At 43.2% G+C, this 16,279-nt stretch overlaps 1 protein-coding gene across 3 annotated transcripts in view; it reads right to left on the minus strand.

Moving 5' to 3' along the window:
* PEAK1 (pseudopodium enriched atypical kinase 1) overlaps positions 1 to 16,279 on the minus strand; it is a 108,949-nt gene that overhangs the window by 62,919 nt on the left and 29,751 nt on the right. For 2 of the 3 annotated variants that reach the window (XM_053954592.1, XM_053954590.1), the window contains exon 2: positions 10,071 to 10,201. The exons of the other annotated variant lie outside the window; for it this stretch is intronic. The gene's annotated coding sequence lies outside the window, so the exon portion shown is untranslated. The remainder of the gene's footprint in view (positions 1 to 10,070; positions 10,202 to 16,279) is intronic. 3 annotated transcript variants of the gene reach the window in all.

A 16,279-nucleotide genomic window follows, 5' to 3' on the forward strand; every position in this document is an offset into this window, starting at 1 on the left:
CTCAGCTGCGAACCACTGGTGATGCTTTAGTGTTCAATACATGGCCTAATTTTATCATAGAAAAACTAATCCTGGCCTTCAGCTGGCTGTCAGATTTGCCAAGCTGGTAGGATTCTGGCAACACTTGTGCTGTTGAATATCTCAGCATGTTGTATCTTGGACACAAACCCCTGCAAAAATACCTAACTATAAATATTTATGTTCGTTATCCTTTTTGCCTGATACAGTAAAGAGAGGGGAAGCAGATTCTTTCCAAATGGACTGAATCACAGCAGCATGACAGCAGCACAGGGTCAGTACCCACGAGCAAAGCGTCCCATTAAAGCACAGGATGCCCTCGGTGGAATCCCGCAGCCCCTGCGCACCGGGAGCACGGCAGCTCTGCCCAGGAGGCTGCAGGGATCACCTGGCACAGCAAACTCTGCCCCCAGGAACTCCCAGGCCCTGGGCAGCGTGGGGGACATTGCTGGGGGTCGGTGCTGAGCTCCTGAGGCCACTCAGCTGGTGGCATTTTGAGGTGGCATTACACAGCCACTGACCAGGAGAGATGTGCTCTGCTTTCAGAGCAGTAACTTCTTCACTTCCAAACTGTCTCCCTGGGCACAGAAGTGCTGCACACAGAATATATCCACTCTTGGAGGAGACAGGGAAAGGGAATGCATCAGTACAGGGAATGTGCAGCCCTTGACAGATATGTTTGTAATACAAATTCATAGAGGTACACAAGAGACACCAAAAAAGTTTAAAAGTCAGAACTTTTGATACTTTAAAAAATATTAAATACATGATGACTGCTTAAAATAGAACTGATTCATGGGGAGAAAGGAAGTACTTAACGACTTGCTCATGCTGAAGGACTCTTAAATAAAACAAGTATCTGTTACTCACGCGTTTGAAGGATTTGCTACTCCCAAAACTACTGATTTGAAAAGCTTTTGACACAGCAAGACGAAGATCCCCAAGGGCTCCTGTGTGAACTGAAAGCCTGTGTGCTCTCAAACACTCTTCCTTTCATTGAAGAAGGGAAAGATTAGCAAGAGGAAGAAAAAAAAAAGCCTTAATTGTTTTGGCTTTGGAAATGAGATGTCAATAAGATTTCCTGGCCCGAAGAACCACCAAAGAACCCCAAATTATCATGTCAAGCAGTAGTGATCGAATTTGAGATCATCAGAGGCTATCCAGGCCCTCAGCTGCATCTCTCCTACTGCAATTTTATTCATTAATTGTTGGCCTAATATTAGAGACCCAATACCATTTAATAAGTGAAGAAAATTAGTAGAACAGACAGAAATTACAACTAGTCACCCTCCATCCTTATGAATGAATCATGTAGTACAAACTTCAAACACAGGGTTTTCTCAAGGCTTGGCCAAAATGCAATTTTGGCTATGGGACAGAGGCAGGAACAATGAAGCAACAGAAGCCTCTGCTCCATTTTTACTGCTCTGCGCTCCAACAAGCACAATTTCTTCTCTCAACAGCTACTGAAAACCTAGACTTTTACTGGTATTTCATGTTCCTAAAAGCATAACCTTCACTATGAATAGCTGAATGGGGCTTTCCAGAGGAGGGCTCTTGGCACAGCCACACCAGCTCAGGTAGCAGCATGGACACAGGGAGAAGGAAAAGCTGGCAGCACCGTGGCAACAGGAAAAACTGAGAGCAACAATAAACTGCCCCCAATGCCAAAGCCTCAAATGACTGTTTATGCAACTTTCTTTCACAAACTAACCCCAAAACTTGCACTGGGATTGCAATTTGCATTTCAACCCACTCTCCCCCTGCCCCCGTTTGCTGTTTGCCCAGTTTTATTAGAACCATCTGCAAGATCCTCCCCTTCCAGTTTCTTGTGTCGGTTCATCTGGCAGCTGCACTTTCTCATCTATTCAAAAAAATCTTTGTTTCAAAGTTGTTGAGACAGAAGGCCTTTGACAGGCTAAAAATTATCTTGAAAATCAACACAGAAGCCACATCATATGCTATTCTTTACAGATTGAAGGGGAAGAATGGAAGCTGGAATATATATATGTATTTTTTTTTTAATGGGAAGATAAATGGGGGTTTTGGGATCAAGAAAAATTTTACCAACTCGATTTATCTGACAAAAGCCACAATTTACTGAAGTACTGCAAGTTGCCACTGCAGAAGAGTTTCAGGCTCACCATTATTACTGACAGAAACAAGAGAAATGCAGAGAAGTATCTCCTTACAGCAGCTCTTGGCAAAAGATAAGCGAGGGGAGTGCAAAGGGAAGGAGGAATGTTGGTGAAGTAAGTAATAGGGTTTGAATCCTTTTCTTTAAACAGGATACAAGTGTTACAAGTTTTTGAATAGCACATGCTTTGCAATCCCCTTCACTGGCTGCTTGGGTTCCCATCTTTCTCTGTACGCCTCCTAGAGATCCCTGCTCCCTTCTGTGGACAGATATCCCTGCTGTCACCAAGCTGCCCATCCTGATGGGGCAGCTCCTGCTGCAGCACAGGGCAGGGCACTGCTGGGAAATGGCAAAATCCTGGGCCTTTCATTGGTTTGGATTATTTTTCTTCTCCACATTGTTTCTGCAGAAGCATTCACCTCGTCGCAGAAGAATGGCACAGCCTTCACTTTTGGGGATTAACAGAGAATTCTCTTCCAGATTTCTCCAAATCTTCTCATAAAGCACTTTTAATAAAGAAAATTCACATCAAGCACGAACACAAAACACTTGAGGAACACCACTCCTACTTTCCCATTTAGATTAATATGAACATTTTCTTTCTTTCTTATGTTGCTGCTGTTTAAAAGGTAACAAATAACTACAGACAATATTCACCTGCCACCAAATAATGCTTGCACACGTGTACATTTGAGGAATCTGTGACATGAACTGAACTATTTCCAGTCTCCCCAGGGTCCGAGCAATGCTGGAAATAACTTCCTCCACGTTTGCACAAGAACTGCCTTTAACTCTCAGTCACATCCAAGCCCTGCTGGCATCTCCCGTGACCTTTCTGATTCTTTTCTACAACCTCCGGCCCACGTCTTCTCTAAGCAAATTCCTAATCCCTTGTTTACCTAAACAAGCCCATTTAAAGTTTCTCAAGCACTCTGACAAGACTTCTACAGCTTCTACGCTGGGATTTGCCATTTTCTTCCCACACTTTCCTTTCAATCCTAACAGAACATTTTTGGGTTTAAATAACAGTATTAAGCAGGATTTCAAAATTGCCATGAACAAATTGGCTTATCTTCTCCCTTGAACTTTATCATAAAACACAAACAATTTAAATGCTTTTTAACTGCACAGGCTCTAAAAAAAAAGATGCAAATGTGATAATTTGAGTTGACAGATCATGCAAGGAAGACTTTAAAAGTATTTTCAGAAATACTGGAAACAACATTATCATAATCTAACTTTATAAATTTTATATGCAAATAAAAAATTAAAAACACAGACCTGAAAATATTTAACGAAATCCATACATTTCAATGACTAGTATAAAAAAAAGTAGATCTGCTCTTGAAAAAGTATCCTGGAATCTCTTAGGAGAATCAATGGAATAACCACAGAGTTTGTGCTTCTGTGATCAGCTAGCAGGAGAGGTTTTTATTGAAACACTTAACATTGCTTTTGTTAGCATAGACTTCACCCCAGTGGCTTATTAGAAATTTTGGTAAAAAGTAGACATCTTGTGAGAGCAAGAAAGCTGAACAAAACCAAAGTCTGAGACAACAAGCCTGAAATTTCTCTTTTCCCCTCCTTCCAATGTATTGCAAAAAAAATACCATCTTGATGAATAATCTCTTCCAAATCCTCTTTTCCAGTCACTTTTGATCTTTAGAGAATATATACACTTATATAAGGCAGAAACAACCACAAAAGCAATTTCAAACCCCCATCTCAATGCATACCCCTGTTTCAAGGTATCATGAATATATTAAGCTGAAATTGCAAACAAAGGAAGGGTTGGGACTATAAAAAAAAATTACACCCTGCTGTTAACCCATTTTTCTTGCTCTTGAATACGTGATGTCGATTCCCTGGTTTCCATTCGACAAATAAAGCTGTGAAATGGCAGTGGATTTTCTGCTCCAAGTCCAGGCCCACATCCAAACAATTCTAACATTAAAACTGTGGCTGCCAGCCTCAAGTATTCCCTCCCACAGGAAGAACCACTCCCGGACGTAGCACAGAGGTTATCAGAAAATCTTATTGAATTGGGGTTAGAGGAGAAAGTGGCAGACTGAACATGTGCCTGGCATTCTCCTCGTGGAATCTGCTCCTACAGAATGAAGTTCCTGAGAGCAGAGGCTGCTGTGAGCCTGCTGAGCAGCTTCGTGCCATGGACAAGGGCAAAGCCGGAGTCCCCAGCATCAGAGGGACTGCAGAACTCTGCACAGCTGCCACAGGAGCCCCAGGATAAACGAATGGCACCCCCCTTCCTGGCACAGCACCTGCCAAAGGGCAGGGCTTGGTTAGTGCAGCCTCTGCACCCCTGGAACTTCGGGGGACTCGCTGCCGTGAGGCTGCACCTCTGCGCTGGGAATGCTCCTTCTTTCCTGGGCTAAGGCAGAGGATCCGGCTCTTGATCCTCAATTTTGAGGACTCTCAGTTAGGAGCACTGCTCTCCATGGCTCTGTCAGAACAATCCTGCCATGCCCCTGGCTTGTCAAACACCGCCCCTCCCAAAACACAAGTATTCAGCCCGGGAAGCCAGCTCAGCATGAACCCAAACCCTCGCTGGAGCCCAGAGCCAGCGTGCCCCGGCAGAGAGGGCTTGTGGCCGCAGGCAGAGCGGGAACAGCATCTCAGACAAAGCTGGAACATTCCAGATGTGTGGCACCGAGCTCTTCCCACAGCTACAGCCAGACAAAGAACACTCACTCCGGCAGGAAGCCGGAGAGAAATGCTTTAGCTGAGTTCTTCTCATCGCTCAAGTCAGAAATGCAATCTTTACTTAAATGTTAAGCCATATACATGGGCCATTAGTCAAAGTTCCTGTTCTTTCTTAATAGCTTTACCAGGTTTGACATTTTGTAACGCTATTATTTTAAGTCTGGTCTGGACTAGAATTCAAATATTAGGAAAATGATTTTCAAAAGACTATGCTAAAATATCTTCCCCATATTGCTATCATTTGTCAAAGTTTTGCTTAAAAGCAGGTATTAAGATAAATGAAATGGATCAAAAATGGAATCCTTCCAGGAACATAAATGATGGTTAAATTAAGCTTGTGACAAGAGCCAATCCACACATTTTGACTTCTCAGTGAAGTACCATTTGACCTTGCAATGAGAAAGGCACTCATATACTATGTAAATCTAAAGGAAGAAAATACATCCAAAAGTGAACTGAATTGGTTGAAAGAGACAGAAGGCAAAAAAAGGCAACAAGTGGTGAAGGTGAGAGAGAACGTCAGAAATCGAAGAGCAGCTCAGTGACAGGGCCAGAACCGTAGGGTCAGTCAGCAGAATAAGCAGAGTTTGAAGACAGGTCAGAACCTCAGTGAGCTGAATACAAAACCTGAATGAACACTGACAAATTTAACAGAACCAGGACTATTTGCTGAAAAGCCTCCTTAAGGCTAACAGCACTGGGGTGACAGCAGTGCTCCCTGCAAAGGCCTGAGGGCATGGGAAAGAGGCTCTGTGATTCCTTCCTGGGCTATTTCTCTCTCCCTCAAGTACTTAGGGCATTTTCCCTTGTTCTGACTACGGTATAAAAATACTGATGGAAAACAACTACACTTGTAATAAGGAACTTCAAGTAGCACTTAATATTTCTGAAGTATTAAGATACAGAGTATGCATTTAAATAGCACAAAATGCAGCAAGTGTTCAGTGGCTCCAGATTTTTCCCCCAGTTACCTGAAATTCTCTTGCCTGAGCTGCATACAGAGCTGCACACATACTGCACTGCTCACCACCAGCCATTCACCCACTGCACCATGGTGCAAGATTGAATGCACCAGGCAAACCACATCGTAACCCAAAGCGCTGCCATCTTTCAAACACTGAAGAAAAGCAGGATCATTTCTTAACACTCTCTCTTGCTAGAGACAGGTTGGGCATTAGTGGTTTTGGCAGCTGTAGAAAACAGCTGCAGCTGGAAACAATTGGTGCTGAGCAATCGGAAACAGGCAAGGACAGGGGACAATACACGGCAAGTATTGCTCCCGTTCTGGCTTGTCATTAGACACATAGAGCCTGCTGCAGCCTCACTTCTCCAAGAACATTTGCTTAAAAAAAAAAAAAACAAACTGAAATTTAATATCAAGAGGAATGTAAGAGTTATGCACTTGCATTGATAAGTGTTGTTATGGAAAAGGAGACTCTGAGAAGCTTTAATTCTAAACTCACTTGCCACAGAAAAGTGGTTGTTTGAATCCTGCAGCTAAAGAAAAATCAGTCAAAATCAAAAGAGGGTAGTAAAGGGCTATCAGAAGAGTAATGCAGCAAATGGTGACACTCGAGAACATTCGCAGCTCACAAACAGTTCACTGGGAATATACACAGAAAGAAAAAACAGGTCTCAGCAGTAAGGGGTGAATTTTGGATCACGAGTAGGAACTGCTGGTGAACAGGAACCATTTGCCAGGTTGGTGCAGACCACAGGGCCAAATAAACATGGTTCAGTGTTAAAGCAACTGCCCAGGGTGAAGTGACCTCAGTGAGCGTTACACTTCAATAACACAGTTACCAAAGCTACAGAGGAATCTCTTAAATGCTCCTCTGGAAAATGAATTTATATGTTAGTTCAGAATAAAATTCCAAGTTGGAAAGGCTGAAGCAGCAAGTTACTTTTTCAAACATTTGACTCCTAAACACAAATTTAAGGACAGAGGAATCGACTGCCATGGAAAAGCAGGAGTGCTCCATCTGTGTAGGATGAATTATGGACTAGGAGGGAGGATGCAATTCAGCTGCTGACATTTGAAACAACAGAGGTAACAAACTGCAGATTTAGCAAAGCTGCTAAATATCAAAGATGTTGAGAAGAAGATCAGAAGGATCATAAATACCCCAAGGAGAGCCCCAGAGAGGACAAAAGTGGTTATGGGATGCCAGCAGCTGAGTCCAGCGTGTCCATTAGGCTGCTCCTGGCAGCAGCCCAGGCACCAACAGCTCCACCTTCCCCAAACTCACTCCCACCTCCATCAGCAGCTTGGAGACTTCTTTGAAAGAACTGGGGTCCCTGTACTTCATATTCTTGCATGGAATTTTCCTTCATAAATTCATCCAATTACCTTTTGAACCCATTTACAATCCCATATCCACAACATCCTGTGGAAGGACATTCCACAGCTTCTCAGCTTTGTGCATTTGTTTTGAGCTGCCAGGTTCTTGTCAGAAAACAAAGAAGAAAACAGATAAGAAACTCGGTTCCTTTATCACCTCTACTTATTTTTCCTATGCCACAATGATTTGTGATTTCTTGTACAGGCCCCCCGAGCCTGCCTTGCAGTGGAAGTGTCCTGTTGTGTGTACTCGTGCTGAGTGGATGCTGCTCCATACCTCCAGCTCCCCACCCTGCATTCCTCTTCTGCATTCTTTTCAAGTGAGGCTGTGTGTCATATTCAGAAGCTTTTGAAAAGAAGATGAAAGAATTCTAGAACAAAGAGGCGCGTTTGAAGGTAGAGAAAATTTATTTAGGAAAAAAACATAGGAAATGAAAGAAATTTCACTGTGATTCTACATGTTTGCAAGCAGAACCGTTCAAGCATTATTAAAAGATATGAAATAGGGAACAAACTGTAAGATTTGTAGTAGAAATCAGCTTATTTTTCTGTGCCTTCATGCTTTACAGAGCTGAAATAATTTCAGTCTGCGCTGTTTCCCCTTCAAATGAGCATTTCATCACAGTTTGTAACCTCCTAGCTCATCTAGAAAGGGGCACCAGTGCTAGAGGCAGAACTAATGAGCCTCTGTATTCTAATTGTATGAATGTACTGAAAGAATAGAAATAAAGGCAGTGAAACAGGTTGCAAAGAACTGGACAGTGGGTACTGGTAAAGGAGGCTGAAAAAGAATTATTGGTCATCAAAACATTTTTGATGTTGTAGGAGTAATACCTGGAACTCAACTTTTCCAGTGTTAAAAGCCAACTGGGATCTTTATCACTCACTTCCAAAAGTACAAAATATTCCTGAAACACTGGAGCAGCATTGTGATCTAGCACCCAGGTCAGGCTCCCCTCAGGTCCCACTGAAGCACTTTGGAGCTGCTGCTACAGGTAAAGTTCCTTTTCTCACCTTGTCACCACCACCTGGCTGCAGGTGGACGCTGGGCACAGCAGGAAACAGCTCCTGGCAGCATTTCTTTACTAAAGGAGTACTCAGTGCAGCCCAGCTGAGGTCAGGTAAGGTCACTGCAAGCACAGCCCCCCTTGGGGAAAACATCTTGGGTTAAAAGCTGCTGCAAACCACACCCATGGCAGGCCCTGCTCCTCTCTGGATCTGCTCCGAAGGTTTGGTCAGTCCAGACATGGACATTGTTTATTTGCTGCCACAAAAAGCATTCTATTAACATTTTTGAGGAACACCTCACTTGTAATCTCTGGTATGCATCTCGAATACCCAAAACTATATTATTAAAAAAAAAAAAAAAAAGAAAAGAAAAAAGCAAAAGGAAAAATTCCACAGGAAGCACACATGAAACAGTCCATGCTATTGCATCCCTGGGCAGCAGAATCTCACACATAAATTCTACAGTATATTTTTTCAGATCACAAATGTGCTCATAAATGTTGTGAATTGTATTTAAAATGTTGGCTTCCATTATTTAACAAAAAATCCCAGCAGGCGTCATTCATGAGAATATTTAAATTTTTGTAGTCTGCCACAGCAATCTTAATTTTTTTGTTGTTAAGTTGCACCAAGTGTATTTTAAATTTTCCCAAGAGTAAGACAGAGGAAAGGAAAAAACAATATTCCAGTACTACTCTGTATATAAATAAGAGCTTTCCCACTTAGAAATTCACTTTAGAACTGAATTTTGGCAAGTGTAAAATGTTTGCCTTCTTTGTAAAATCCTTCTAATTTGGCAGACGGTTTGAAGAAAAAAAAAACAACTATGTTTATATTTTCAGTATATTAAGTGTTCATAAAGTTTATTATTTACTAAATACATTTCAGGACGTTGGGTACTAGGGAAGGGGTATTTGCCCTTGATCATAGCAGGTCAAGACTGGAAGAAACACGAGGTTTTCCACATATGACTGTACTTGAAAACAGGCACATAAACAGGAGAAAACCCACTGATATTTGCATATCACGAAACACTTCTGATATTTAAAAACTTTTCAGCATACATGACTTCATAAACTTGATGCTGCTATGAAGAGCTACAGGCAGTGGAAATAAAATGAGTGCTGTGCTGGTTTGCAGTGGGAATTCTTCCCAACTCCCTGCTGCCCACTCTGCATAAACCCATCAAAGTCTGATGCTCTGCCATGATTTCCCCACTGTAATCTGCTGCCTATTATTCTCTCAAACCCCATCTGCAGGTCATTTTTCTATCAAATGAGCTGGTTAAAATTCCTTCTCCCTTTTTATTTAAACCTAGGGGAATTTCAAATAGTCCAGCACTAACCGACAGGAATTTATTTTAACCATTATTTAAAATACCAGCAGCTTTGCAGTGCTACAGTTTAACAGCTCTGATGGGTTTCGTGCAGTCTCCCTTCACTTTATCTCATCTGACACAGGCATGAGCATCCTGGGAGCCCAAGTATGGCTCAGAGAGTCTTTGCCATTGCCTTTATTCTCTTTTAGGCTCAGACCTCTTTCCACACAGAATGTGGAGCATTACACAAACTTTCTATGGACAGAAAAGCATGTACTAGTGTGAAATAGCTATATAACAAGTAAAAATATTTAGAAATGTACACTAAGGTCAATCCTCTTTCCCTTCATAATTTAAGAAATTTTGAGGTGATTTTCCTTATATAAGGGAAGCAAACTGATTATTCCCTGATCTTTGAGGAAGGTGATTTGTAAGAGTTAAAATTCTGCGTATGCATTTTGAACTGAAGTTTTTTTTCTCTACCAGATACCACTGTGAATGAAAGTGTCACACTTGTCAGCACTTACCTCCATGCCAGAGGGTTGAGAGGGAGCATGACCTGGATGGGATTGCTTCCTAAAGCCTGTATTTAAAGTGATCTAACGTGGTCCCGTGCAGACCGGCTGCTTCCACGCAGGCTGCCACACACACTCAAACTCTGCAGCCAGGAAAGAAAGAAGCTGTTCAGTAAGAAGCTGTAGAGAAATGTATTTTTGCAGACTGCAGCTTGAGAAGCTCTTGTAGGAAGCCAACAGAATAGAAGACAATGGAAAACTGTTGGCTGTGATGGGGCTTGAAAAGAATGAAGTTTAACATAGCTTATTTTTTCTTGTATGTGCGATGGAAGAGAGGCAGGTGAGAACAGCATGATGGCCAATGCTCTCACAACATGCTTCCCTAAAAAACCACCTCTGGAGCACTGTGACAAAGCCACCTAACCAAAGCATCAGGAGTCTGTACTTCAGTGTTCATTGCAAATGCTTATTTCTGAGTTCCATAAGTTACACTTATACTACAGGTTCACAATTCACCATAAAAATCAATCACAAAAAACACCCAGTACAAGCATCAGGCTCCTCCTCCTTTTTGCAAAATGCTCTTAAGCTGTGGGTCAGCAAGCTAAAGGGAAAGTAATTTTTCCTTTTTGAATTCTGAGCTATGCACAAGCTCTGAGCTATGCTGCAGCTTGGCTTGGGTTTGGTTTCACTGAGCTGAGAGCTGACACACACAGAGCAGCGAAGGTGTGACGTGCACAGCGCTGGTGCCACGCTCCTCATCTGCACCACCTGTGGCACCGAGAGGAGTCACACAGGCTGTCCTGAGAGATGAAAGACAGGATTCAGCCCTTTCCCTGCCTCTGCTGTCAGCCATGCTGTCCTGCTTCCCCCTCCGTGCCCACCCGCTCCTCACACAGCAGGGAGCTCTGTGCCCTTGCCAGGCTCTGTTCATGAGCTGCGCAGGAAATCGGCCGCAGAGATCTGAGGTGGCAGCACCCCCGCAGCAGGGGAGGAAGGGGAAGGGCAGAGCGCTCGGGAACTGTCCCAGCAGCAGCAGCAAGATCTGCGCTGGATCGTGGCCTTCCAGAGACTCTGAGGATGCTCTCCCCTCTGCTCTAACTGATCACTGTACAAGCCACACAATGGCACACACACACCAACATCTGCAGAGCTGCAAGCCTGGCTCCAGCCTAGAGAAAAACAAAGGGAACACCAAGTGGAATACCTGATCCACGAGGAATCCTTGTCTTCCTCATTTGCCCTGACAGACCCAAAGCTGAGTCAGGGGAGCAATGTGCACATGGGCACAGAAACTTCTGGTGTGGGTCAGAGGGCTGGTCCTGGTCAGCAGGGGCTGCACAAAGGGCACCCGTGACCAACACCTGCAGTTCAAGTACCAACTTCTAGTGCTCCTCAAAGAGGCTGCGACCTGCAAACCTGGCTCACAAAAGCTGCATCAGAAAAACCTCATTGCATGGAACTTCAGCAGTCAAGCAGTTTGCCTGAGCCTCATCAGCATCACTCCTATGAGTAGGCTTTGATTTAATTTATCTTAGTAAGGACCTGACCTGGGCTAAATCAACACAGAGATCTGAAAAAAGAGATCCTGATGGGTGGTTGTTGTCTCTTTTGTTGTGTGTGTCCCATGTACACATCACTTATTTTTAGGCAAAACCTTAATTTTTAGGCTGTGGCTCCATTATAACTTTATCAGCAGGAGAACAAACTGACACAACTCCTACCTCTTCTCCCCCAGCTGTTTGTTCCCATGCCAGCCAAGCCACCCAAGACCAGATGGGTTTATGCTGGCAGTTGGTCTTTTTGGCAGGATTTTCCTTCCCCAGCTGAATCACTTCCCTGGCTGGGTTCACCAACATGTGCTGGCACAGCACAGGAGACAGCGCAGACAGGAAAGGAATGACCAGGAAAAAATGAAAGTCAAGCTTTACTGGGCTGCAGTGCCACTACAGATGCAATCCCAGCTTTAATTAGCTTTCTGTTCTACCTGAGATGAGCTACAGAAACATTAAGAGATGGGGAAGAGCGACATTAAACTAAAGATGAGGGAGGGATTCGGCAATGACGAACAGGGAGCAGATTTAGAGTAGCAACATTTAAATGGCTAAATCTTGAGATGACATCTTTTAATCATCCCACAAGTCACACAGATTCTAAGTTCTGTAGAAAATTTAAACGCACTTTACTTTGCCAATGCAAATATACTACTTGATATCAGTCTTAAGAACAGGGTCATACAAAGTTGCCCAAACAATTTACAACTCAATGCCCAAAACCATTTCTAGGCTTTGTAATTCCAAGTTTGGCCACATTATCCTCCCAAATGTACAGAAAGAAATATCTCTTTTGTCAATAATGCCATTATTGAATGGTATCATTCCAAAAATCCATGCAAAGAAATGTCAACTTGGTTAAATACCAGAGTTCAAGAAAATGCCTTAATTTACAATAAAAAGTGGCTTCGGAAGAAGATGGGGATGGGTGTGGAATTAAGTATTTTGTATTTTTGGAGACAATACAGTTTGGTGCTTGCAAGAACGTTCTGAGGGATGCCAAAGTGCTGGCTGAGTTCCAGCAGAGCTGAGCACCACCCTGGCAATTGCTCCAGGAGCAGGGAATGCCCATTGAGGCTGTTACAATTGGTTTTCCCAATTTCCAGGGACTGCTACAGTCCCCCAGGAAGAGTGATGGGGACAGCCAGCTGCCTGGAAGTCAGGCTGTAAGGAAGCCTTTCTGATTGCTAAAATGCCCATTAGCTCAGCAGCCAAACATTTCCATAATTCCCTGCTTTTCAAAAAGGCTGTGGCCCACAGCCCACAGGTACAAGTTACTTGGGCTTAGGAAATGATCTAGCAATAAATCTAGGCAGAAATCCTTCATGGTCTCATTAAAGTTCAGCATTAAAGGGACTCCAATGAGACATTTGGACATCGTGGCAATCTGGCAGCTTTGCAGGACACGTTTGACTGCTGAGCTGTGCGATGATAAATAGAGAGACAGACCAACCCGAATGCCCCACATCCATGAGGCACTTACAGCCTCTTTGCCAACACATCAAACCAATAAACAGTGAATAAACAGGAGCATTTAGCACACCATCTAAGCTGTGCTGTCCAAAATGAGTGGCCAAACTTCTGATGACTAATCTGGTTCTTTTATTCCAGCGAACTGGAAGTACAATGGACATAGTGGCTGACTGGATGCTGGAAACTACAGCTCTTGTGTGAGCTAATCCTCTGGATCCCAGCAGTTCTAAGCAGACAGTGGGGGAAGGTCCCATGCTTATGACTCACGCCACCATTTTTCTCTCTCCTATTGTTTTGTAAATTCTCAGCTTAATCTAAAATCCATTTCAACTAGAGACTTCCAGGCTCACTGGAAAGATAATATATTCCAAACAAGTGATGCTTCAAAAGGGTGTGGATCCACAACCCTTGAAATCAATCTAAATCTGGGCTGGCGCTGCCTTGCCCTGCCCTTGTCACTGGCCTCTGCCCCTTCCCGTGCATGATCCCACAGAGAGCAGATCCAGATGTGACCCAGCTGGAAACCAGGGCAGTGCCACCACGAGGAGCCAGAGGGAGTGGGAGTGATGGAGGACATGTCACAAGATAAAGTTGTGGCAATCCAGATTTAGACAAGCCTAAGTGGAGGTCTACCACTAAGAGTTATTAATCATCCTGAACGAGCCATGTCTTAAAGGAAATGGGCATCCTGAGCTTTGGGTTTCATTTTAAGGTATTGATTTATGTCCCTAAAACATTTTAAACCTGTCCATTAGCAGAAAAGTTATCCTACATATACTGGTAATATATTTTCTTAATGGGATACATAGCAATGAAGTTTTGTCTCAGTAGATCTTTAAGAGCAGATTCAAACTTCAAGGATTATGAGCTCAGGCAGGATAATGCCCGTTTCCCTGCCTCATGGCTGGCAGTAACACTTTGAAGCTGGTTTTGACAATAGGTAGGATACCACAGTAGCCACACTCAACTCTAGGAATCTTTTCTGCTTCATTGCTTTAGCTTTGTTTAACAGCCCATTTTTGAGTGGTAAAACAGTAGTAGAAATGGCAATATATTTATGAAGACACGCTAAATAAAACTGTATTGCTTTTACAAGGAAAAGCAACAGATTATATCAAAGTTATAACAAAAATCCCATGCGTCTGTAAGAACAGCGAGAGAACTTCAAGACAGGATTCCATCTGCTTTCCAGGACAACTTTTTATACTGGGTACACATGGCATGAGGCCAAATACACCTTCAGAAATAAATGTCAAATCTTTTAACATCAGCTTTCTATGCAAAGCATTTCTATTGGCCTACCACCCTTTTCCAGACAGGGAAATTCCCACTAAATCATCCATAATACATCCAGGCAGCCATCAGTCCACCTGCTAATGAGCAGTTCTAGCACACAGCACCTATCCAGAGGAATCAGGCCTGCAAGATGAGAGCATAGCCCTTAATAATTTACCAGACTCATTAACCTTATCCCGAAAGACAAACAAAAAGAATGTGGTATCTACTCAGATTTCCAGACCAAGCCAAGATACAGTGTTTCAGAGGCCATTAGGATGCATCAGTCAATAAATACTCTCCAAATGTTCTTCTGTGGAATAACCTGGCAGCCAAAGAACCATCCATCCCTAAAAGCCTGTATTATTAGAGACACAACGTTAGGAACCTTAAGAAACTTGCACTGCTGAAAATGAGATCAAAAAGCTTTGAAAATTATTCAATATGGCAAATGCTAAAAAATCTTTCAAATTTGCTGTTTTAAGTGGACAAAACCAGTCTAGTCTGGTTCTGCATAGAATAAATACCAGCCCTCTACAAATGTCAGGTGTGCCCAGGGACAGAACTCACATCCAACATCAAATATTCACTTTGGCAGCACAACACAGAACCAGGAGCGGAGGGAAAACACAGCTCAGGGTCTTGTCCTGCAGAGCCACTCAGTTCTGCACCTGGTCAAGCAGGGGATCCCTATTCTCACCAGACATTCCTTAAACAGGGATTGGGACGAGTATCTGGGAAGGAACCTTGATGATGCAGTTTGGATCTGCAGTTTATGACTGAAAACCACCAAAAACAACCCTAACACAAATTGCTTGGTTTTCGTGGTGTCTCCTGCTACAAATACACACCTGCTTCTATAAAACTGCTTTTCTCTCTGTACAAACACCCTGTAGCCACGAGGGTTTGCCTCCAGAGGGAAGCTCACCACTTACATCTCCTCCTGTATCAGATTCCACACTCAGTTACCATATTCCTGTGCCTGCTTTGAAGTCTTCCTACAGGAGATAATCTAAATGCTGGAGGAGCTGGCTGGAACACCCAGTCGTGCTCTGTGGGAAAGGAGGAGGTCCTGTGCTCTTCCCTGGCTCTGCTAAGCAGGTGTAGGAACAGGAGCTGGGCAGCTGTAGGCGCTCCACCTCATTTCTCACTCCATTTACACGGATCATGGGGGTTTTTTCCCAGAGATTTTTTTTCCAGACATTGTATCTGAGCTGCTGTACCTTCCCTTCCCTCTCCACACGCCCAGTGAACTCTCCCTTCCAGCTACAAAACCAACACGCAGAACTGCTACATGAGACAGGCTAAAAACACTTCAAACCCAGATGTGCTTCTTCCAGCCCATCCTATCCCATTCCTTCAAAAGCCAGGACACAGACGCCCTTTTTACTGCCAGTCATTCCGAAATGGCAGCGATTAAGGAACATGCTATTCCCCTAATTACAATTTCCTTTTTACCAAATGCCCCTTTACTCACAGCAGCTTCTATGGCAGGCAGTGAAGCACAGCCCTGTGCTGCCTTGCCAAAGCCAAGCGTGTCTGACTAAAGCTCTGCCTTTGCACACCAACACCCACCCCTGAAGGCTCTTCCAGTGGGCCGTAGCACAGGGAGTGTTCCACTGTTTGATGACATTTTGGGACTACAAGGAGAAAAAACAGCACTTAAAATAGAACAGAAGGACCATGAATTAATAGAAAACAAGGAATGGGTAACTATATATTCCATAAATAGTGCTGATAGAAATTATCAAAAGAATAATGGTTATCTTCCTGTAAAAAGAGTTTTTACTGAGGTTTCATACTGCATATTCCTTTGAAACAGGATACAAAGATGAAGGAAAAGGTGGTATCTTTTCAAACTGTCTTTCACAATTAGAGTGTATCCTTCATGCTTAAACCTAATTAAACTAAGAACAACTT

Source organism: Vidua chalybeata, chromosome 13 (assembly GCF_026979565.1).
Source record: "Vidua chalybeata isolate OUT-0048 chromosome 13, bVidCha1 merged haplotype, whole genome shotgun sequence".
Taxonomy (NCBI): Eukaryota; Metazoa; Chordata; class Aves; order Passeriformes; family Viduidae; genus Vidua; species Vidua chalybeata.